A 24,192-nucleotide genomic window follows, 5' to 3' on the forward strand; every position below is an offset into this window, starting at 1 on the left:
GAATGTTGGCAGATGAAGCAGCTTTCAATGCCTGTATGAATGTTGGCAGATGAAGTAGCTTTCAATGCCTGTATGAATGTTGGCTTATGAAGCAGCTTTCAATGCCTGTATGAATGTTGACTTATGAAGCAGCTTTCAATGCCTGTATGAATGTTGGCAGATGAAGCAGCTTTCAATGCCTGTATGAATGTTGACTTATGAAGCAGCTTTCAATGCCTGTATGAATGTTGGCTTATGAAGCAGCTTTCAATGCCTGTATGAATGTTGGCAGATGAAGCAGCTTTCAATGCCTGTATGAATGTTGGCAGATGAAGCAGCTTTCAATGCCTGTATGAATGTTGGCTTTTGAAGTAGCTTTCAATGCCTGTCATACATGTGAGTAAAATATAATGTTGTGGAAGAAAATGAATGTTTTAGCATATACAGCTCTAGATAGATTCTGGTGTAGTGGGGTAGCCTAGTGGTTAAAGTTTTCGCTTGTTCTGCCAACCACCAAGGTTCAAAGTAAGCATTCGCTCATTTCTGGTGTCCCTCATGTGATATTGCTGGAATATTGCTATGAGAGGCATTAAACCGTACTCACTCACTCACCTATGCTCACTCACTCACTCATGCTTGATAGATTCTGAAAGTATTTGAATTTTTCAAATCTGGAAAATAACTTTTTCCAAGTCAATAACAAACTCACTTTTCGTCTTTTGTCTCTGCATACACTCTCTCACAAAGGTCAATTCCTTGAAGCAATTTGAGGTTCGCATTCATGCAGAATCTTTGATTTTGTGCTTGGAAAGTTAATAAGAAAACAGAGAAAGAAGAAAAGCTAAGACCTGGCAACAAGAGTATTCATTAGGCACTGATCTCTCAAGTCCCTTATGTCATATTCATGTGACAGATTGATCAACGTGTTGACATTTAGGCCAGCTAGTCAGTCTTTTGTGGTAACACTGACATTGTTACTTTGCTGGGAGTCGGTAAATGTCACATCTTGTCTACTGTGTAGCCAAGCTATAGCAACGTGTACATTTATGTAGATATATAAAAACAAAGTACATTACTCAGTGACAGATACTCGTGACTATTTTACTGAAATGGTTTCATTCAAACTGTTGAGGTTTCACTATCTGCTGGCTGTGAGGGGCTGCTTAATGGAGCGGGCTCGGTGACATGGAGTGGATCAATGCTTATGTCAATCACTGGATTTTCTTGTCCAGACTTGATTATTTACAGAGTCAGACCATGGTCATATAGCTTGAATATTGCCAAGTGCAGTGTTAAACAACAAACAAACATATAGCTGGAATATTGCTGACTGTGGCATTAAACAACAAACAAACATATAGCTGGAATATTGCCAAGTGCGGCATTAAACAACAAACAAACACATAGCTGGAATATTGCTGGGTGTGGCATTAAACAACAAACATATAGCTGGAATATTGCTGAGTGCGGTGCTAAATAAGCAAACAAACCAAAAAACATTTAGCTTAAATATTGCTGAGTGCAGCATTAAACAACAAACAAACATATAGCTTGAATATTGTTGATTGCAGCATTTAACAACAAACAAACAAACATTTTGCTGGAATATTGCTGGGTGTGGTGTTAATCAACAAACAAGAACACATAAAGCTTGAATATTGCTGGGAGCGGCATTAAACAACAAACAAACAAACATATAGCTTGAATATTGCCGGGTGTGGTGTTAATCAACAAACAAACAAACATATAGCTTGAATATTGCTGGTTGCAGCATTAAACAACAAACAAAGAAACAAACATATAGCTCGAATATTGCCGGGTGTCGGGTTGATCAACAAACTATGTACAGGAACGGAAGTAGTAACGGCTTCATGTCTTTGATAGATTTGATAAAATATAAAATAGGTGTTTGAAAAAGTATCTTATCACTGATCATTGTAGCTAGGTCATTATGAACACCAGTGGATACAGTTATCAATATGTTCAACAATTCAACAGGCATTTTTACCTCACCTGGCTGAAAGTCAAGTGAACTTATGACGCTGCCTGTTTGTGCTATTCTGTCATCTGTTTCTGTTTCCATGGTTTCATATTTATAAGTCAGATCTCAGTATGTACAGTTGTATACATACAATATTTGGATAGTACTGATGATGTCATCTTGTATTAAGTGTTAACAGATTCCAGTGTTGACAGCACACTCAGGTGAGCTACCATGCAATATTGTATGATAAATTCTTTTATCTTCCAACACTGCAGATTTCATCTAATATTGCTCAATAATGCTTGAATAGCCAATTCCCTTCCACTGATTTACCCACCTGGACTGGAAATAATAGAGATCAGTAAAACCGCCTCATCTGTTTCATTTTTATATCTATGCATAAAGATTCAGACTGACAAAAATCTATCTATCATGATCTATAAGACTGTGGATTTCAATTTCAACTTTCCAATGGTCAACTTTCCCTTTATGTCGAGCAATATTCCAGCAGCTCCAGCCTTTGGTGTCTATATTTCGCAACTTTTGAGGTATAATTGAGCATACTCTTTCTATCGATGCAGATCCCTATTTTGACCCTATTACCATGTGTTCCTGTGTTTTTTCAGGGGAACATTGACTTGCCCTTTCATGTGTTTGTGATGGGGGCCTCTGGTGGGGCAGGATACGCTCACCTTTCCACAAACAACTGGTATCATCACTATTTGATAGTGATTCATAGACACATGCTTATGACTAGTCGGAACTGCTATATAAGCAGAGATTTGTTATGAATATCAAAAGGGTTTTCTTGCTTTTGTTTAATCAGCATGTAGCCTATGGCTCCAGATAATGTTGTTTTGAGCCATTGAGTATTAACCAACATGTTATTATTCACATTGTGTATCAATAGTATTTATTAGACATTTTATATCATTTTGCTCCCTTGGAGACACGTGAAGATCCAGGGTAGAATAGGTCTTCAGCAACCCATGCTTGCCGTAAAAGGCGACTAACAGGATCGGGTAGTCAGGCTCGCTGACTTGGTTGATGCATGTCATTGTATCCCAATTGCATAGATCGATGCTCATGTCGTCAATCACTGGATTGTCTGGTCCAGACTTGATTATTTACAGACACCGTCAAATAGCTGGAATATTGCTGAGTGTGGCGTAAAACAACAAATGCATTATCAACACCCTTGGGTCCAGTCATTTTTTCATGTTTTTTTTTTAACCAATGAGGATACCTTTTTCAGGGTCGATTTTACTGCTGGTCTGTTGGCCCATCCATGGTCAGTTAAAATTACCAAGGGCTTTTAAAACTTAAAGTAGATGGCCCATCTGGCTAGTCAAAATTTCACCCCTTTTCCATGTATGTTTAATTTTTTTAATTAAACACTGCTTATGAATCGTAATTTTGATGAGAAAATATTTAGGGTGGATGAGGTCATGTGAACGGGTAACTCAGTGACAACCGGCTGCCATTTTGTAATGTCTTGTACAACAACATCCTTATTTGCTCATAAATCACTACAGATTGAGGCAAAAGGAAGCCAAGATTTAATCTCAGAGTGCAGGAAAAGGCATTTCAGGGGTGAGGAATTCTAAAAAATTTCAGAGCCCCTCTAGGTGGCTTTGTGGCCTCAACCATTTAGTTGAGGACTGTAAGTCCTTTAAGAGGAGCAGGCCCTGCTGGCTACATACAAATTCGCTTTTTAAAAATTAATTCTGCTTAAAAAATTTAATCTGGTCGTGTGCTGCCCTCAGTGTGTCACATCACAGAAGCGACATCGATACATGTCTAAGTTCCTAGAAGCAAGATCTCAACTGACACTTTTGTGTTTTGTTCACTGTAGTAGATTTCATGTGTACACGATGCCTGCATTGAATCAGTTTTTCAAGATAAAGACTAGTAAAGACGAACATATTTGTATACAAGCAGCTCATAATTAATTGGGTTATGTTGACCTATCTCCTATTTTATGCAAGTACGCAGCTTGTCTGGAGCTCTGGAGCCATAACCTTGTTCCCTATTCCCTCGGTCCAAATTGCTGGGAATAGTGCTAAGGACTGTTTGAATACATGGTGTGAAGTTATGGGACTGCATTGAATGAATATTCACATGTCTCTACTTCAAATAAAATAAATGACAAAGTATTTCTGCAAATTATTAATATCTGTAAAAATAAGTTTCAGGTCACACACTCATGGATGAGTAGATCACATCCAGTTTAACATCAATGCTCATTCTTAACTGATATTGATAAAACATTAATTCATGATTAGCTAGCTCAGAAATAGTCCTCCTGTTGATTGACTCCACTGTCTCTCAACGATACACAGACGAGATTATGTGATACCACCATGATAGGATTATTACAGGATCGGCACTGTGCCTCAACAATACACAGGGGGATTATGTGATACGGCCATAACTTGGTAATTACAGGATCAGTCAGAGTGGTGGCAGTATGTGCCTTGCTCAACTCACACAAACCCAGATATGATCTCACAACATTTGTAATCTTTCACTTAGTTCCGTCTACAGCTGCAAACAGTTTTTCTCCCTCGTCAATGGATTGTTAGCCCTTTCATGGCCATGAGCTTCAAGCTGCCATGCCTTCCCAAGAGGCGAATAAACTTATTGATCCGATGGTAAACCTATTCTTGGGTTCTTGCTGCTCCATCACAGATTGCCGTTGCATGCACTCATCAAAGTGGCTTCCACTTGGGAGAAAAAATTAAGTCATAGTCAATCATTGTTGGTGATGTAAGTCCGAAATGAACACTCTCCAGTGATATTTCAGACTTGTTGAAAGACCCATGTGTGCTTGAGATGCTAACTCTTGTTTGACCTTTCGTGCTTGCCGCTTGGTCGTGTTTGTTCTTTTCATTTGTGCGTGTTGAGCTTCGAATGGTGTTGGGATTATGTATGTGTAGAGACAATATCAGGCCTGGATTTTGTATCTTTTCATGTATCAATTAGTGAAAGTCAGTTTTCTGCCGTATGGAAATTTTTATTTTGTTTGAGATGACTGAAAGCTTGTCCTTGACAATTGTTGAGGGAGAATGTGATCCTTCACAAGTGACAAGGTTTTTCATTATTATGCTTTGAATTTTGACGGGTGTTTGGGGGGTTTCTTAATTATCTAAAAAACATACGAAATGCTGTTATCAGTCTGTGCAAAAATGTTTTTAGTCCACTGTCCCGAACTTGACTCTTGATATCATTTTCAGTATCTTTTAGTGTTAATATATGGAGTTTTATTAGCTGATCTTACCAGACCGAACAAACTTTTACTCGACCATGTAGACTCAGGCTTTGGACTAGCGGCGAAAGTCATGGACTGTGTTATACAAGTACAACTTGTTTTATTCTGGAACATGAGATGTGTGAATTATTGATGAAACATTAAGCACTGGATTGTGTTTGCAAAGTTTAATTGTTCATTTTGTGGCCTGGCATTTTGTATTGCAATATATTGCGATACTTAGGTCTGTATTGTGATACCAGGCACCAGGGATATATCTTAATATTCTCAGAGGACGATATCCCAATTCAGCCCCATGTTAAATTCCCACATTGAACACCCCTGTTATGGTTATCAAACACAGAGATTACTAGCCAAGTGTTTTTTGCATCATAAATGTCATACATAAGGAATCATAACTATATTATGCAAGCCTTTGGCTTATATAATACTGTCAGTTGAAGCAGGATCAGGAGGGGTACATGGACCAAGGCTTATATAGCCAAGGTCACCTGACATTTAGTAAGTAATAAATATAAATGTAAACAGTAGTTCATCAGCAGGATGGCAGATAGTCGATGTACACAAAAATGGGGATTTACAATTAGGATTAGCATCTTATAAATAACAGCAATTAAGTGTTTCAAGGAATATAGATGTCATGGCTCCAGGGTAATGAACCTTTGCAATTAAATGTTCTTCAGACAATGGGTGTCGTAAATCAGTCGCTATGACACTACAACAGATTTATCATACTGACATGTTTTAATATGACATTGTAAAAAATTGAAACAAGTTCTTCAAAATTGATTGAAAACAGCTGTTTAATTGAGCTAAGGTTAACTTGTGCTATGTCATGTGACTGTCATTGGCTCGGAAAAAGCGTGCAGCTTTCTGCTTTGAAGCGGGGTATAAGAGATATATTCTCCCACTGAGAAATCAATGTGCAACTTGTTTTCTTCGTTGCGGGGCAAAAGGGATTTATTCTTCTGCTAAGAAATTTATTTCCCTCCAAGGCGGTATACATTTAGGAGATAAACATACTGTGTTTTCAATGTACAGCTAGGTTATCTGTAGATTTAATCCCGCTAAATTGAATTTGGAACCGAACGCGAACTCTTTGGTGTCAGCAAATATACTGAGTGAAGCGGCATGGGTTGAGTTCTGTGTTTTGAGGGGGTTATCGATCTGAATTACGGAATCACCGAACAAAACATGGTGCTGTATATACTCAAGCAGTTTGTTTACACCCAAATACATCACTCAAACATATGACAGGCATTGAAAGCATATAAGCACGGCAACTTGATAAGCTAACATGAGGTGGGCATCCCTAAAGAAAACAAAGCAAGTTTTGCAAGACTTTCGCTCTACAAGGTGCATCACCATTATGACATCATATCGCTCATTGTGACGCAAAAGATATGACGTCACTGTCGTATATAGAAAAGTTCCAAAATTCCAAGCTCTCTGTTGTCTCCAAAACGTAAATACATTCCCTTTGTTGATTTCTGTCGTGTCACGTGGACCAATATGATCTCATCATTCTGACATGGAGGTATGATAATAAGTTTTATCATATACCATGCACACTTTGCATGAGTGATAGAGTCAACACATAGACGGACATATCACAAGCTTTAATATATGGCTTGTTTATGAAGCTGAATGAGCGATCAGTATGAGCCCCGGGTTGTAAGAAATTAGAGTTACGTTACATCCCTTAATGAGGTGTCTGCTCATCTAGCTTTCCTGGGCATGGGTAGCCTTGTGGTTAAAGCATGCACTCATAGTGTCGAAGACCCAGGGTCACGTCCTCACATGGGCACAATACCTGAAGCACACTACGATATTGCTGGAATATTGCTAAAAGCGACCTAAGGCCATACTCACTCCCTCTAGCTTTCCTGGGCATGGGTAGCCTTGTGGTTAAAGCATGCACTCATAGTGTCGAAGACCCAGGGTCACGTCCTCGCATGGGCACAATACCTGAAGCCCACTACGATATTGCTGGAATATTGCTAAAAGCGACCTAAGGCCATACTCACTCCCTCTAGCTTTCCTGGGCGTGGGTAGCCTTGTGGTTAAAGCATGCACTCATAGTGTCAAAGACCCAGGGTCACGTCCTCACATGGGCACAATACCTGAAGCCCACTACGATATTGCTGGAATATTGCTAAAAGCGACCTAAGGCCATACTCACTCCCTCTAGCTTTCCTGGGCATGGGTAGCCTTGTGGTTAAAGCATGCACTCATAGTGTCGAAGACCCAGGGTCACGTCCTCGCATGGGCACAATACCTGAAGCCCACTACGATATTGCTGGAATATTGCTAAAAGCGACCTAAGGCCATACTCACTCCCTCTAGCTTTCCTGGGCGTGGGTAGCCTTGTGGTTAAAGCATGCACTCATAGTGTCGAAGACCCAGGGTCACGTCCTCGCATGGGCACAATACCTGAAGCCCACTACGATATTGCTGGAATATTGCTAAAAGCGACCTAAGGCCATACTCACTCCCTCTAGCTTTCCTGGGCATGGGTAGCCTTGTGGTTAAAGCATGCACTCATCATGTCGAAGACCCAGGGTCACGTCCTCGCATGGGCACAATACCTGAAGCCCACTACGATATTGCTGGAATATTGCTAAAAGCGTCCTAAGGCCATACTCACTCCCTCTAGCTTTCCTGGGCGTGGGTAGCCTTGTGGTTAAAGCATGCACTCATAGTGTCGAAGACCCAGGGTCACGTCCTCGCATGGGCACAATACCTGAAGCCCACTACGATATTGCTGGAATATTGCTAAAAGCGACCTAAGGCCATACTCACTCCCTCTAGCTTTCCTGGGCATGGGTAGCCTTGTGGTTAAAGCATGCACTCATAGTGTCGAAGACCCGGGGTCACGTCCTCGCATGGGCACAATACCTGAAGCCCACTACGATATTGCTGGAATATTGCTAAAAGCGACCTAAGGCCATACTCACTCCCTCTAGCTTTCCTGGGCGTGGGTAGCCTTGTGGTTAAAGCATGCACTCATAGTGTCGAAGAGCCGGGATCGCGTCCTCGCATGGGCACAATACCTGAAGCCCACTACGATATTGCTGGAATATTGCTAAAAGCGACCTAAGGCCATACTCACTCCCTCTAGCTTTCCTGGGCATGGGTAGCCTTGTGGTTAAAGCATGCACTCATAGTGTCGAAGAGCCGGGATCGCGTCCTCGCATGGGCACAATACCTGAAGCCTACTACGACATTGCTGGAATATTGCTAAAAGCGACCTAAGGCCATACTCACTCCCTCTAGCTTTCCTGGGCGTGGGTAGCCTTGTGGTTAAAGCATGCACTCATAGTGTCGAAGAGCCGGGATCGCGTCCTCGCATGGGCACAATACCTGAAGCCCACTACGATATTGCTGGAATATTGCTAAAAGCGACCTAAGGCCATACTCACTCCCTCTAGCTTTCCGTGGGCGTGGGTAGCCTTGTGGTTAAAGCATGCACTCATAGTGTCGAAGAGCCGGGATCGCGTCCTCGCATGGGCACAATACCTGAAGCCCACTACGATATTGCTGGAATATTGCTAAAAGCGACCTAAGGCCATACTCACTCCCTCTAGCTTTCCTGGGCATGGGTAGCCTTGTGGTTAAAGCATGCACTCATAGTGTCGAAGAGCCGGGATCGCGTCCTCGCATGGGCACAATACCTGAAGCCCACTACGATATTGCTGGAATATTGCTAAAAGCGACCTAAGGCCATACTCACTCCCTCTAGCTTTCCTGGGCATGGGTAGCCTTGTGGTTAAAGCATGCACTCATCATGTCGAAGACCTGGGATCGCGTCCTCGCATGGGCACAATACTTGAAGCCCGCTACGATATTGCTGGAATATTGCTAAAAGCGACGTAAGGCCATACTCACTCACTCACTCACTCACTCACTCACTCACTCACTCACTTCCTGTAACAAAGTCTTCCAAATGGGGTGAAAATGTATTACATTCACTTGCAAATAGAATTATGGAGCTACAGAGGTTATCTTGGACAAAACTGACATTTAATTAAGCTAAACGGAAAAGGAAGGTTTGTGAACAAAATGAAAGGCAAGAACATGATACGTAAACCTGGCAGTAACATTTATTGATGGTTTATGAAGAGATAGATTTTACAGTTTGTTTTTTGCGAATGTGAGGGGTCACGGGTTGAAATGAAATGTGCCATATAATAACCCCTAATTATCATACCATGGCTAGTGATATCGACGCGATAAACCAGTTCAATAAACTTGGTTTCGTGATCTGATAAACACGCAAATAGTCCCCCATCAGGTACTACTTTTATGCTCTATACATCGATGTGATGCCATCTTTCTCTGTAAACAGTTGACTAATGTTTCCAATATGAGATAGTAATAGGAATTTCTTAATGTGTCTGAAGCTACTCATTAAGTGAATTGCCTCTTGAACATCTATTATTTCAAGAATGACATTATGTGATAAAGATGTTATTATCCTGACCTCCAGTGTTTCTGTATTCAGTCTTAGGAACATGAGGTATGTGTTCTGCTTGCCTACTGCTCCCACTTACTGCCTACTGCTCCCACTTACTGCATACTGCTCCCACTTACTGCCTACTGCTCCCACTTACTGCCTACTGCTCCCACTTACTGCCTACTGCTCTCACTTACTGCCTACTGCTCCCACTTACTGCCTACTGCTCCCACTTACTGCCTACTGCTCCCACTTACTGCCTACTGCTCCCACTTACTGCCTACTGCTCCCACTTACTGCCTACTGCTCCCACTTACTGCCTACTGCTCTCACTTACTGCCTACTGCTCCCACTTACTGCCTACTGCTCCCACTTACTGCCTACTGCTCCCACTTACTGCCTACTGCTCTCACTTAATGTAGTTTTTTATTCTTAATATATGATAATAACGATATGGAAACACATTCGACTTTTAATCTCTACATATTTTATAACTTTATATAGTTGACTTGGTTTGACATTATCACATTGAATGCATAACACCTCTAAAGATATGAGGGGCGGTCGGGTAGCCTATTGGTTAAAGCATTCGCTCGTCACGCCGAAGACCTGGGTTCTATTCCCAACATGGGTAAAATGTGTGAAGCCCATTTCTGGTGTCCCCCGCCATGATATTGCTTGAATATTGCTAAAAGCGGCGTAAAACCATACTCACTCACTCACTCACTCACTCAAGATATGAATATATGAACCTTACAAAAAACATCACCTACCTTGCCTCCACCCCACCCCCTCCACTGCTCCAGAAGAAACAACAACAAAAACAAAACAAATCCTCCTCCCCCCCCCCCCCCAAATAAATAATACTTAAAAAATAAAAATAAATAAAGTTTTGTTTTGTTTCCTGCAATGCTGAAATGTACTATGGCTGAAATCAGAATACAGAAACGTGTGTACAGCTGTGTTCTATTTCCTGCTTAGTTTCCCAGAAGAATACAAAAATACACACATAATTTTAATCTCTGCCTATAAAACAATATCCACCATGCAGGACATAATATTGAAATTGTGGATCATCATGCCTTGTGAGTGATCACTGAAGTCCCATACACTGCATTTACCTCTGTAACTTGTAATTAATTTATTCTTGCCTCAGTTCAAATCTTCAAAAGCTTTGAATCAAGTGTGGGGAATGAAGGTCTTTGAAATGTCCCATGTGGGTATTTCTTAAGAACTGTGAAATGCTGAGTTCCAACAGTGAGTGTATTCAGTCAATAAACCTCCCAGTTCCAGTCTTTGGTCTGGCATTGGCACTCAGGAACACAAGCAATGTGTCAATCACGATCAGTGTTTGTTATCTTAGACGAAAAAGGTTTTGATTTTTAAATGTCAGGATCTCAGCTCATGATGATATTTAATGGCTGTGTGAAATCTCGCTTGAAATATGTTGTTCATCTAAGTGGGTATAATTCTTTGTTTTCAAGTATGTAATGGTCACTTATTGAAGAGGCCACTGAACAGTGCTGGCTTTTTAGATGTCTCCCTTACTTGAAATTGTTCTCTCCTATGAACTGTTGGTAAATATTCTCAGTCCATACAAGAGTTTATTTGATCTCAGTCCATACAAGAGTTTATTTGATCTCAGTCCATACAAGAGTTTATTTAATCTCAGTCCATACAAGAATTTATTTAATGTCTTAATGTCTTAATGGCTCAGTGACTTGGTTGATTGTGTGTCCTATGAGGACACTAGTGGACTGGATGGTCAGGCTCAGTGACTTGGTTGATTGTGTGTCCTATGAGGACACTAGTGGACTGGATGGTCAGGCTCAGTGACTTGGTTGATTGTGTGTCCTATGAGGACACTAGTGGACTGGATGGTCAGGCTCAGTGACTTGGTTGATTGTGTGTCCTATGAGGACACTAGTGGACTGGATGGTCAGGCTCAGTGACTTGGTTGATTGTATGTCCTATGAGGACTCTAGTGGACTGGATGGTCAGGCTCAGTGACTTGGTTGATTGTGTGTCCTATGAGGACACTAGTGGATTGGATGGTCAGGCTCAGTGACTTGGTTGATTGTATGTCCTATGAGGACTCTAGTGGACTGGATGGTCAGGCTTGGTGACTTGGTTGATTGTGTGTCCTATGAGGACTCTAGTGGACTGGATGGTCAGGCTCGGTGACTTGGTTGATTGTGTGTCCTATGAGGACTCTAGTGGACTGGATGGTCAGGCTCAGTGACTTGGTTGATTGTATGTCCTATGAGGACACTAGTGGACTGGATGGTCAGGCTCGGTGACTTGGTTGATTGTGTGTCCTATGAGGACTCTAGTGGACTGGATGGTCAGGCTCAGTGACTTGGTTGATTGTATGTCCTATGAGGACTCTAGTGGACTGGATGGTCAGGCTCAGTGACTTGGTTGATTGTGTGTCCAATGAGGACACTAGTGGATTGGATGGTCAGGCTCAGTGACTTGGTTGATTGTGTGTCATCATTCCCTGACCACATGTATGGTTGTTGCAATATCAATCACTGGTTTGCCTGTTCCAGGCCACGGTCATATTTGTTAAACAAACAGACAAGCAAAACTAAACCACTAAAACACGTTCACATGAGGAAAGGATGACCACCACCTGAAAATACCCAACCTTGATAATCTTGTGTACTAGATCTCCATTATATTGTGATATATCATGAGTGGGTCTTGGTTTAATGCCTATTTGCAGTGTAGCATTATACAACAAACAAACAAACAGATAGCCAAGATTCTATACCTGGAGAGTGTGAGTGAGTGAGTTTGGTTTTACGCCGCTTTTAGCATTTTAGCAATATCACGGCGGGGGACACCAGAAATGGGCTTCACACATTGTAACCATGTCAGGATTCGAACCTGGGTCTTCGGTGTGACGAGCGAACGCTTTAACCACTAGGCTACCCGACCGCCCCTATACCTGGAGAGGGCATAAGACAATTTAATGGTTACACTCTGTGGGAAGGGTTTGATTTAGAGTGTTGTCATCGGTGCAGATCAATAGTGAAATGTGCTCTGACTGTCATGAACGTGTTGTAGGTATCAGCCACTTCTTGATGTATAGAGAGCTTAGCAAAAACAATGGAAGACACACGAGCAGATTGGTTGAGCCAATATTTCCCCGTGAGACGTGGCTTGCATGAACAGTGGTACAACTCTCTAATCTGCGAGCATGGCTGTTGTGCATGGGAGTGGGCTTCAGTTTCATCAGATTACTACTGGGTCAGGGAAACCTTGAACCTGTTCAAATTAAAAATAGATGTTATCAAGACTTGAAAGACCATATTTATTTGAAGTAACTTTTTCGTCCAAATACTTGAGAGAGACACTGAAATATTTATGACTTGCAGGTTTCGATAATTGTGGCATTTCCTGTTGGAATCATGTTGTGATGTGTCATTAATAGGTTAATTGCATGGATAGTGTTGTGATGTATCATTAATAGCTGCATCACATGAATAGTGTTGTGATGTATCATTAATAGCTGCATCACATGAATAGTGTTGTGATGTATCATTAATAGCTGCATCACATGAATAGTGTTGTGATGTATCATTAATAGCTGTATCGCATGGATAGTGTTGTGATGTATCATTAATAGCTGCATCACATGAATAGTGTTGTGATGTATCATTAATAGCTGCATCACATGAATAGTGTTGTGATGTATCATTAATAGCTGCATCACATGAATAGTGTTGTGATGTATCATTAATAGCTGGATCACATGAATAGTGTTGTGATGTATCATTAATAGCTGTATCGCATGGATAGTGTTGTGATGTATCATTAATAGCTGCATCACATGAATAGTGTTGTGATGTATCATTAATAGCCGTATCACATGAATAGTGTTGTGATGTATCATTAATAGCTGTATCGCATGGATAGTGTTGTGATGTATCATTGATAGCTGTATCACATGAATAGTGTTGTGATGTATCATTAACAGCTGTATCGCATGGATAGTGTTGTTATGTGTCATTATTAACTGTATCATTTGGATAGTGTTGTGTTTCTGTAATGTGGCAATACATTTGGGGCAGAAAACACAACAGAAATCAACTAAGATAGTGTATTTCAAGTTTTCGCCACTACAGCAAGCTTGAAACTATATAATTATCTTTTTTGTTTGGGACTGTTTTGTCACAAGATTGGGCACCACGATTTCTTGTGTAGAGTTATGTCCCTTTGACATGCAAGGATCCAGTGATTATGGATATGGTTTCTAGATTCACCCGATTATGATACATATGGTGTCTGAAGTTCCCTCACGATGGAGGTTAATATGTGTTCCTGTCATTATGGTCATTATCAATGGTTACTTAGTGGAATTTTGTGTGTGTGTGTGTTCATTATTCACAAGATCTTACACAGTATTCTGAGTTATGTTATAAGAATTCTCTGTGTTTTCTTTATTTGCAGAGTAAGTTTGGGTCATTGTTTTGGATATCCTCTTTCTATGTATCAACCACGGATGTCTTGATTTCTTTCTGAGACATTTTCCGGTGTAAACAGTAATCAGATCTGTCTGCAGATTTTCTGCTGTTTTTGTTTGTGTTACATGTCAGGGTATAAAAGTTATTTGTCACTGCGACAGCTTCATGGAGACCTTGGGACTAAAGAGGTTCCTGGAACCCCATGCTTGTTGAGAGAGCTGGTTTAAATGAAGATTGGTTGTTTATAATGTGCGGACTTGCAGCTAGTTTCTGTCAAATTGTATGCCAAAAGCATTGATCAGTGCTTGTGCTCTCAACCACAGGTTGTACTGACTCACACTTGATCATGTCAAAGTCCCTGTGACATAGCTGGCATGCTGTTGACTGCAGCGTGAATACATTCACTCGGTAATGAACGAATCTTCCTGACGCAAGTGAGTTTACTGTCTGTGAAAGTCCAGTTTCCACCCTTGCCGGACTAGGCTGGAATTTCTGGGCTCGATCGTACTGCCACCTGTGGCAATAATGAGTTATGTCCCTTCTATGTCCCTCCTATTGACAAATCAGATTCCACCTCTCATATTGCTTGCATTTGCTTTGAACAAAATGGAGGGGCCCAGTCAAAATCTAAACGGGTCATATGTCGCAAATTGTGTCAAATCACGTAAGCACCTTGATGAAAAACATGAAAAGATTTGGAAAATATCTGTTGATGCTGAGTTGGCAGTACACATGCTTTGCAAATCCTGCAATCGACCGAAATCTGCATGACAGTTTACGGACAGCGTGTCAATTTTGTTACGCAATTTTGATTGGACTATGCATAGACTCGTTAGTCCAGCCAAAATTCCAGTCTAGTTTGGCAAGTTTGGAAACTGGACTTTTATAGTCAGTTAACTGCCTTGCCTCGGGAAGATGTAGTGAACGTAATGATTTGACACATTATTCCTGCCTCGATTTATCAATAAATAAACGTTCCGTATTATATTACTTGGTCGTCAGATCCGCAGACCATAAAAATCAATGTGGGTAAACATGAAATATGAGGTTTTTATTACTGTGATGCCTGATAATCACACTTACAAAAACATCACAAATTGTTTCATTGCCTGACTAGTGATACTTGCCAAACAACCATATATGTTTGCTTACAGTACGAGATGTAGCCATGATGGCTACCCTTCATTGCTGTGTCAGTACTCCAAACACTATGTGGCTTTCCCATGAAGATTTTATATAAAAAATAACATTTATTTTTAATTTCACCAAAAATCCAAATGAAAGTTTGAAAACATAATTTTATAATATACCCTTTTATGAAAACAAATTTAATTAAAGTGTCTATTTTTAATTTTTTTCTTAATAGATCACTTACCCAAGAAAAAGCACCTGTACATCAAATACAATAAAGGCCTTATTTGGTTGTTATGATACTGCTGAAGTTGGCATTAAGTAACAGCTCTGCTCCCAGCAACCAGGATGGTTTACATGCATGCATTGCAAGCCAGGGCTCAGTGCGTTCTGCTCGCACAGCTGGAGCGTTGGTAGCAATGCGAGACATGTCAATTACCATTGATTAGTGCTTACGTGACAACTGCTTGAGAGCACCTAGACTGTCACACTGGTGCATTGCGGTGTGGGGTTGTAAATAGCAGGGCAGATATAGATGACAAGTAGCCCTCATGCTTATTGACAGCTGTCAGTTAGTGAAACGGACACTGTTGCTATGCTTGTGGAACTGCCTGGCCAGCTTTGATCATCAGGGGCTTGTGTGTGTAGCATTCACTTGACCTAATTTTGTTTGTTAAACGTAAAGGCAACCGCCAATGACTATATACCGGTAAATGGCCTCTGCAACCGCCAGTTATGTAGTCAGAGCTTGAAACAGAAATAACTCAGATAGGCTGCCTTGAAAACTGATATTGATGTGTTTCCTGATACTACAGTGATTTTGTTTGTTTGTTTGTTTGTTTAATGCTGCACTCAGCAATATTCCATCTGTATGACGGTGGGCGGTCGAGTAGCCTAGTGGTTAAAGCGTTCGCTCGTCACACCGAAGACCCGGGTTCGATTCCCGACATGGGTACTATGTGTGAAACCCATTTCTGGTGTCCCCCGCCGTGATATTGCTTGAATATTGCTAAAAGTGGCGTAAAACCATACTCACTAACTCACTCTATGACGGTGATTGTCAAACTGAGAACATTGATACCTGTATGTTAAAACTCCTTGAGCGTGTTAAACATATTTACCATTTGCTGCAAACTTTCATTGAAATTGTTTTTTTAATTTCATTTTACCACTTTTAGAAATTCTTGTAAACACAAAGGTTTTGATAGAATAGAAGAGTCCTTATTCACTAGAGTGCCCACTTTGATACCTATGAATTTCAAACAGTTGTAAATTTAATTCCAAGGAGAGTATCTGCAAAATCTGAACTACATTGGATACATCATGAATTTTGGAGATAGTAAACATATTTTGAGCTTTTTAAACAATGTATATAAATTAAATAAAAGAATTTTTAAATTAAAACAAGTGTGTTTTCTGAGTTCTGTTTGTTACATGTCTGTGCATACCTCCAATCTGTAGGCTGTATTCCACATTCAGTTCAATATTAATGTACGATTTTAACAGAATGTAACAGGTACCTTTGTACTTTAACAGATTTCAATAAAAAAAAAATTGAAAAAAAAAAAAAATTAATACAAATGTACAATTAATTTGACAAGTGTCGGACGTAACAATGTCTGTCCTCGATGGGTGGTGAACAAAAACATCATTTTGTAACGAATTGTGAAACCACAGAAAGTTACTTCGGAAGCAGAATGAAAGTTGGTGATCAATGTATGTTAAACCTAAACATGAAATCAAAACAGGTTTACAACCACAGAAAATAAATGCAAATCATAAACGTCTATAGAAAACTCTGTCCCACTGTTACGGGCGAATTGTCGATCATAATTTCACTTTTCTGATCGCTACACGTCATCTGGTTTATATTCCGTCATCGGATTTGCCAAGTTCCGGTTGGTTTCCACATGATACGAATTACATGATTGCCGAAATTTGGTCAGCAGCAGAGATGGCGCCAAAGAAGAAGGATGCTTCCACGTCTGTCTCGGTAAGTGTAAATGTTACAGGCGACCCAATGTTACGGGCGAACATTGAATTAGTCGATTTATATACGATAGTTCAAGTTTTCACCAGTTCGGCCACAAGTACTTTAGAAAAGTAATTCAAACACACAATTAAACACGACTACTAGAGTTTGCTTCGCACTATGAATAAGAACAAGCTTTGCGCAAAGCCTCGCATAGAAAAAGTTGGACAGACTTACTTCGTTCGGGCATAACATTGAGACAGACATTTTATTGTCGGTCGTAACAAGTGGACATATTATCTGACGGTCGGACAAACTGGTAGACAGACGACTTCGGTCGGGCAAAATAGTATATATTTTTATGGACCTACCTGTAATATCATTCATTTATTTAATCTATCACATTTGACAATGTCGGAAATACGTATTCCTTTTCAATTTATCATTTTACATCGATAAATTAAAAAAGTATTCACTATTTTCCGTGATGTTATTGAAAATAAAATTATCGCACAACGGGTCCACATCGAACATGTCAAAGAGCAAAATATAGACGTTTTAAACAAATCTTTAAATATATTATACAAAGTAATAAATAAAATCAACAAAAATATATATAAAAGTAATCAAACTTACATAGATGGGTTATTAGTTCCATATGTTCGTGTATCGCGTGTAATGCAAGTCAAATGACATCTCGGCTTTCATCGCCTTGAATTCTCGGCTCGGACACAATGTTTAATGCCAAAATATATGCATGAAAAATCTTTGTCACAGCTCATAACCTAGCACGATGCATTCACGAAGTTCCATATTTTTAATATATATCATGATTTCCTGCTTAAAACGTTCAGAATAATACGATTTAACGAAAATCTTTCGTCAACTTCTGAAAATTATCAAACACGAACTTGTTATCACAGCTGTAATTTGATTGGCTGCCTTAGGTCACGTGCTCAAATTTGGCTAATCGCGAACCTTGTAGCAGATTTCGGCAAGAAAGCCTCATAAGAAACCAATTTTATTCCAATGACATCGATTGTTATAACTACGGAACAAAAACCAGACCATGTTACGAGCGTGTAGATGGAGGAATAAGCTTTCCAGCGATGTGTCATATGCCATTCTTCAACGAACGTGTTATTCATACGAAGTCTCGAAAACGGGGGTATTTCTTCATGTTACTGAGCGGACAGCCGCTGTTATCGGGAAATGGGTGATGACAGAAACTATTTATAATTCTTTTTAAAATGATTTTCCAATTACGTAAACAATGAAAATAAAACAGAAATGGGTAAGTGGATTTTATGAAATCTTATATTTGCCGAAAATCGTCAAGTTTTCGCTTCCTTGGTCCTTAATCTGGATGTTAACTACGTGTTAGCTTACATTTTATTTATTTACAACAAACTTATGCATTATTTTAAATAATGTGAAAAACATAACTTTCATATTTATAAAATATAGGATTATAGGATCAGACCTTTCAATTGATGTATAACATGTAGCAGCAAATATATCTTACAAGCAGATATCTTCTTTGATGAATGTTGGCTTCATCTATCACACAAGAGTCTCTGGGAACTTGTGAGTGAGTGAGTGAGTTGGGTTTAACGCCGCTTTTAACAGTATTCCAGTTATATCGTGTCCCAGCAGTAAACACTTCTGGTTGACTGGTGTTGAAAGAGTTAATTGACTCATTTATATCTTGGAGCTACTTTAATCTTCCATGGGGCTATGTAAAACATGTTAAACATTTACATACAAGGGTTAAAACAATAAATGACATGAAAAAATGAGAACATGAATTTAGGTTAGGATGGATGACTTTTTGTAAATTAAAACCTGAGAACTGTACTGTTTCAAAGAAAATTATACCTCCATATAAAAATTACTCATTCAAAACTATATTATAGTTTTTTTAATTTGAATGCTGACATTTTTCAAAGTAGGGCCGAACAAAATTAATTGTGCGTTTCCTAGATTAGGATTTTAAGTGTGTAGGTCTACATCAAGCTTTATAAAAGTGAGTTTAAATTAAAAAAATAATGATAAAAAAATTCCCTATTCCTTAATCCTGGGAACATTTCATAAAAAATCAAAATATCTCCCCCCTCCCCTTTTCAGTTTTTTTAGCTTGGCGTAACAGAATATAAGTGTTGTCCTAGTTTGTTTATGAATAAAATATAGATCTATATGTTTATTGACAGTGCAATACGCATTGCTAAGGGTAACATTTTGCTTTATTGTAAATTAATGAATGTACTTATTGGTCTCATTAGAATGGTGAGAGGTGTAGGCGATGGGAGGCAGCTGAAAAAAGGTGACCAAGACTACATCGAACAGGAACGAAAGCGAAAAGCTGATTATAGGGGTCGGATGAATCCTGAACAAGTTGACAGGTAACAAACTTCAGAATTAACTTTGTGTTTTCCAATATAAAAACAAGATGGAGTTACTCCAAGTCAACAAGGGAAATATATATAGTCCGATATGTAGTAGATTAATAGATGGGTCCATTTCTCTGTTTATCAGTATGATCGATCACATTGGACTCAACAATATACTTTTGGTTTTTAACAAAATGGAAACTCACATCCTCCAAAGGGAAGTAATTATACACAATATCATTACAAAGTCTCATTTATGCTTAATAAATTAATCTTAAAAATAAAATACCACCTGGATATTAAACAAAACTTCAAATTTATATTTACTATATGGATGTGCTTCACTTTGGTAAAAGCATGGTAAATTACAATTATTACTTGTCTTGATACTTCCTAGATCACAATTAAATTCAGTTATACAGTCTATATTTTGCTTATTAGAACCACTGTGGCAAAGTGGTTAAGTCTAGAACTCAAAATCCACAGGAAATTTGGGTCTGGGTTCAAATGAAAAGTTGGCCGAGTTTGTGGCAGCCCCATCTAAAATTAACCTGGTTGTTCATGGGGCAATATTTACATTTTCAGTCTTCTGTCTTCAGTCTGCTTTCGTGAATCCTTCAATAAAATTAAACTGTGCAGCTTGCTTATGAAATCATGTTGAAGTGGCAAATACATATTATATATTATAATTTTGATTTCAACAGGTGGATGATTGGCCATGGGTGACTTTTTTCACTAAAGTGAAACAAAGATGGCTGGCAAAGGACATCCACCACACTGTCATGTTCGAAGACGTCAGAATAGCAATTGATTGGACATTATTTGAGGTAGGACATTTAATAGAACTTTATCTAACTCAAAATATTGCATCATATTTCTGACTGTTGTACTGAAAGAATTCAAGTTTTTGGTCATGAATATAATGTTGTTTAAAGGGACAGTCCCCGAAAACACTGTTTTTATGGTTAGATATGTTAGCATGTGCTGTGCATTGGAGCTGTACAACAATTTCAACAATAATCTTCATCTGCACATAGATAATAACAAAATAGCAAATTAGATTCACTATGAATGGACCGATTTTCACCAAACTTTACCATGTGTTGCACAAGTGTATCTTGCAAAAGTGAAGTGTAGCATACTAAAGTAGGTCACCTTACCTATATATTATTGACTTATTATCTTTCGATGAGGGACTATGAATTGCCTTGCCTTGTATGTTAATGTTCTTCAATTTTTAACATTTTATTGGTGATGCAATTATATATATCTTGTTGATACAGGAGATGACTAACGCCCTGTCCACCTTTAGAATGGACTACGAGATCAAGAACCAAGAGGACACCAATAACCAGTTTCTGAATAAACATAAAAAGGAGTATGGCAAAAATGATTTTGGTCATTGAGATAAACAATATTCAAGATACAGGATAGCTAATGTTTAATTGCACAGTGGAAGACTTTCAAAGTTAAATTAAATTAAATTAATTTTTCTAAAATGATTTTTCATGTGGATACAAAATAGCAGCAATTGTACAGCTTTGCCTAGGAATAATTTATTGTGTCGCAGTTTTTTCCTGATTAAGTCTTGCGATAATACTTTGAATTCATCAACAATTTGAAGTGGTTTGTAAAATATTCAGTACAATGAATAATTGTCAAACAGTTACTGAATATATAAATTATAAAGGGTTATTCCTAAATGAATGTTTGAGAGGGCTGGGATGTACATTTAAAAATATTTAATGAGTGGTGGGGATATCAAGATTCCACAATCTGTTATTTTTAATATACAACTTGCATACAGCATTATAGTTTTAAAATTTGATGGGCATGTGGGGTCCCTGAGTCTTAGAAAATATCTTCCTGCCCTGCCCACATTAATTTCTGGAAAACCCCAAACCACATTCCAGGCTGTTGGGAATCTTGTCTACCGATAAACAATTGTACTTGGAATGAAATTATGTATTAATACAGTAATGGAATGTGTTATCACTATATATTACAACTTCATTACAATGTAATTACCCTGGTGTGTTAATTAGTAACTTAATGTCAAAATAATATCTAGAAACAAAAGAATTTTCTTCTAGAACATATTTCGGGCATACCATGAGGCACAAGCATTTTTTTTTACAAAGTAGACACATTTATAGTTGGTTGTAAAGAAGACATAATTGCATGATACTTCATGAATTTTTATGCTAAATTAGATATTATTGATATGCATATGATTTAATTCAGAAATAATGAACAGCTGTTATTTTCCGGCGATGGGACAGCCTTATTGGGTTGTTTATATTGAAAAATATTCCATGGTTATAGACCAGTTAGAAATTATTTTGAGATACATCGTCATCACCATTGTAGAATTTGTGACTTGTCACACAGTATGATTTGGAATATGAAATAAAAGTGGTTTGCAGACTGTATTTTATCCTGTTTTGCTTTGTATGTCCTTTGTTCGTCCTGACATCACAAATGTCTGTCCTTTGTTCGTCCCGACATCACAAATGTCTGTCCTTTGTTCGTCCCGACACAAAACCCTGATTTTTATTTGTCTTGTGCTGCTTAAATAGTTGTAATTAACCTTTAATTGTTTGATTATATCTTAATGTACTTGTAATGTTTCATTCCATACTTCAGGGAACATTTAATTTTTCTTGTAAATTGCTATTTTAAAGCATCATGTCTGTCTCCGTTTGTCCCAACACTTTTTTATTTTTTTTTAACCTTGAAAGAGTTTCAAGACATTGATATATTCACATGTATTAATCCCATTTTGGGTGGCAAGTTGTACCCACTACCCGAAATGCAAATGAATTAAAACAGATTTATATGAAGAAAACTTAGGTTTTGTCTGTCCTCGTTCGTCCCAACATGTCTGCGTACCATCAGTGTTTTCATGTCAAAATTAAACAAACTGAGCCAGATATTATCTTCCCATGTCCAAAGATGAAAAAAAGAATGTTTAAACTTGTCAAAAATGCCGCCACCTTGTCTTTTCATAAATATCTAAATACTGACTCCAATGTAACACTTCAATGGGCATAAAAGTGAATAAGGACTCAGAAATAATGTTATAACCTATTACAATGGTTGGAATATTTAACAATTTATTGACAAGTTTACAGTTCATTTTAAGACTGTCTGTAATACTCTCAGTGGTTTGATTAATTGGTCTGTCAATATTAAGTGAAACCTCGTTCACTTGAAGACATTATATAAGTATATCATTTCTGAGGTTGTTAGGGTGGTTGGGTAGCCCAGTGGTTAAAGTATCCGCTTGTCATGGCAAAGGCCCAGGTTCAATTCTCCACATTTGGTACAATATGTGAAGTCGGTTTTATGTGTACTCAGCCATTATATTGTTAATCTCGCTTGCTCACTCACTTTCACTAACTCACCTCAACCACTCACTCACTTAACCACTCACTCAACCACTCACTCACTCACTCAACCACTCAACCACTCACTCAACCACTCACTTAACCACTCACTTAACCACTCCCTCAACCACTCACTCACTCACTCAACCACTCACTCAACCACTCACTCATTCACTCAACCACTCCCTCAACCGCTCACTCACTCACTCAACCCCTCCCTCAACCACTCACTCACTCACTCAACCCCTCCCTCAACCACTCACTCAACCACTCACTCACTCACTTAACCACTCTCGCTCAACTACTCACTCAACCACTCAACCACTCACTCACTCACTCACTCAACCATTCACTCAACCACTCACTCACTCACACAACCATTTACTCAACCACTCACTCACTTAACCACTCACTCACTCAACCATTTACTCAACCACTCACTCACTCACTCACTCACTCACTCAACCAGTCACTCAACCAGTCACTCAACCAGTCACTCACTCAACCACTCAACCATTCACTCAACCACTCACTCACTCACTCAACCACTTACTCACATAACCACTCATCCACTCACTCACTCACTCACTCTATGACGGTGATTGTCAAACTGAGAACATTGATACCTGTATGTTAAAACTCCTTGAGCGTGTTAAACATATTTACCATTTGCTGCAAACTTTCATTGAAATTGTTTTTTTAATTTCATTTTACCACTTTTAGAAATTCTTGTAAACACAAAGGTTTTGATAGAATAGAAATAATGTTATAACCTATTACAATGGTTGGAATATTTAACAATTTATTGACAAGTTTACAGTTCATTTTAAGACTGTCTGTAATACTCTCAGTGGTTTGATTAATTGGTCTGTCAATATTAAGTGAAACCTCGTTCACTTGAAGACATTATATAAGTATATCATTTCTGAGGTTGTTAGGGTGGTTGGGTAGCCCAGTGGTTAAAGTATCCGCTTGTCATGGCAAAGGCCCAGGTTCAATTCTCCACATTTGGTACAATATGTGAAGTCGGTTTTATGTGTACTCAGCCATTATATTGTTAATCTCGCTTGCTCACTCACTTTCACTAACTCACCTCAACCACTCACTCACTTAACCACTCACTCAACCACTCACTCACTCACTCAACC

General features: G+C 38.9%; 1 protein-coding gene and 1 long non-coding RNA gene across 5 annotated transcripts in view; both read left to right on the forward strand.

Moving 5' to 3' along the window:
• The window catches only part of LOC124149181 (phosphatidylinositide phosphatase SAC2-like), a 401,391-nt gene that overhangs the window by 28,369 nt on the left and 348,830 nt on the right, over window positions 1-24,192 (forward strand). The gene's annotated exons all lie outside the window — the stretch shown is intronic.
• Window positions 16,716-21,058, forward strand: LOC124142997. Of its 3 annotated transcripts, none has more exons than XR_006862234.2 (4): window positions 16,716-17,286; window positions 19,548-19,667; window positions 20,360-20,482; window positions 20,939-21,058. It is a non-coding gene; the product is annotated as an uncharacterized LOC124142997 (long non-coding RNA). The 3 variants fall into 3 exon arrangements; XR_007218032.1 differs by lacking the exon at window positions 16,716-17,286 and adding an exon at window positions 18,651-18,860; XR_007218031.1 differs by lacking the exon at window positions 16,716-17,286 and having other exon boundaries at window positions 19,077-19,667.

The sequence above is a fragment of the Haliotis rufescens genome, unplaced genomic scaffold (assembly GCF_023055435.1).
Source record: "Haliotis rufescens isolate VD_foot unplaced genomic scaffold, xgHalRufe1.0.p SCAF_39, whole genome shotgun sequence".
NCBI classification, from domain to species: domain Eukaryota; kingdom Metazoa; phylum Mollusca; class Gastropoda; order Lepetellida; family Haliotidae; genus Haliotis; species Haliotis rufescens.